The sequence below is a fragment of the Mandrillus leucophaeus genome, unplaced genomic scaffold (genome assembly GCF_000951045.1).
Source record: "Mandrillus leucophaeus isolate KB7577 unplaced genomic scaffold, Mleu.le_1.0 Scaffold155, whole genome shotgun sequence".
NCBI lineage: Eukaryota > Metazoa > Chordata > Mammalia > Primates > Cercopithecidae > Mandrillus > Mandrillus leucophaeus.
The window spans coordinates 987,184-989,202 of record NW_012101532.1 but is presented as its reverse complement, the minus strand read 5'-3'; the positions used below and the strand labels follow the sequence as shown (position 1 = coordinate 989,202).

General features: G+C 37.6%; 1 pseudogene; it reads left to right on the top strand.

Moving 5' to 3' along the window:
- Positions 1 to 340: 340 nt before the first annotated feature.
- The window catches only part of LOC105536136, a 7,854-nt pseudogene continuing 6,175 nt past the window's right edge, over positions 341 to 2,019 (top strand).

Here is a 2,019-nt window from a genome sequence, read left to right as displayed (position 1 = left end):
GTTTAGGGTATTTTGTTGCAGCAGTACAAAAGGATTAAGACAGTATATCTACATTCTTCCGTCATAATAGAGATACTAACCTCCTCCTCACCAAGTTTTAGCAAATGTAGTTCAGCAATACATAAAAGGATGATAAACGTTGACCAAGAAGTGTGTCTATCAGGAATGAAGGTTGGTATAATATATAAAAATGAATCAATGCAATCCACAGAATCAATAGAATAGAGAAAGAAGAGGACATTTTAATTGATGCACAGAAAGCATTTGAAAACATAAAAACTCCCAGAAAACTAGAAATAGCCTTTTGGCCAGAACCAGTATCTTCCAGTAATTCACCAAAATGAAGAAAGCAAAGGGAAAGTGGAGAAGCACGCGATATAAGTTCTCTAGGCTTTTTAGAAAACGTGGAGTCGCTCCTTTGGCCACGTATTTGCGAATCTGTAAGAAAGGTGATATTGTAGACATCGAAGGAACGGGTACTGTTCAAAAACGAAGCCCCACAAGTGTTATCATGGCGAAACTGGAAGAGTCTACAGTGTTCCCCAGCGCGCTGCTGGCGTTCTTGTAAACAAACAAGTTAAGGGCAAGATTTTTGCCAAGAGAATTAATGTGTGTATTGAGCATCTTGAGCACTCTAAGAGCCAAGATAGCTTCCTGAAAGGCGTGAAGGAAAATGATCAGAAAAAAGAAAAAAGCCAGCCGAGCTCAGTTGCTCACACCTGTAATCCCAGCACTTTGGGAGGCCGAGGCGGGCGGATCACTTCAGGTTGGGAGTTTGAAATCAGCCTGACCAACATGGAGAAAGCCGGTTCCTACTAAAAATACAAAAAAATTAGCCATGCATGGTGGTGTGTGCCTGTAATCCCATTTACTCGGGAGGCTGAGGCAGGAGAATCACTTGAACCCGGGAGGCGGAGGTTGGCGTTGAACGGAGATGGTGCCATTGCACTCCAGCCTGGGCTACAGAGCAAGACTCCGTCTCAAAAAGAAAAAAGAAAGAAGCCAAAGAGAAACGTACCTGGGTTCAACTGAAGCACCACCCTGCTTCACCCAGAGAAGCACACTTTGTGTGAACCATAGGAAGAAGCCTGAACTGCTGGAACTTATTCCCTACGAATTCATGGCATATTCAGTGAAAAAAAAAAAAAAAAGACTTTGGGGCTGTAAAAATGTTTCTATTCATTGAGTAGAAGTGTGGTGTCCTCTGTCCTCTCCCCCAAAGAAAAATTTAAACCAAATTTTAATCGTGTCCTAATTCATTATGTAATGTCTTTACTATCCAGATGTAATGTATTTCTTATCGAAAGATGTGAGGGACCTTATTGTGCAACAAATTACTCAATTGCTTAGAAAATGGCCAGATGTTATTTAGGAAATACTTGCACCGGTTTGAAGACAGTCCCTCTAAATCATCATGGAAGAAATGAAATAATTTACAAAAATAATAAAAAAAAGAAAACTAGAAATAGAAGGAAATTTCCTCGACCTGATATAGAGCATTTATGATAAACTCCTAGCTAGTATCATAGTCAGTGATTAATTACTGGATATTTCTGGCCTAAAAGCAAGAGCAAGGTAAAAATGTATATTATTATCATCAATTCTCTTTTTTAAAAATTATTTTTAGTTTTTGTAGAGACAGGGTCTTGCTATGTTGCCCAGGCTGGCCTTGAACTCTTGGCCTCAAACAATCTTCCTGCCTTGGTCTCCTAAAGTACTGGGCCTACAGGCATGAGCCACTGTACTTGGTCTCATCATTTCCATTCAATATTGTACTAGAGGTGTTAATCAGTGTCACAGTTAAGAAAAAACTTTAATATTCAGTTTAGAAAGAAAAAATTCTATTTATATTCATAATTATATGACTTATAGAATCCTAAGCAATTTTTTAAAAGTCACTAAAACTAATAAGTGAATTTATAATGGTCCTAGGATAAAAGTTTAGTATAAAAAATTAGTTGTGTTTCTATAAACTATTAATGAACAATTAGAAAGTGAAATTGAAATCAATTTATAATT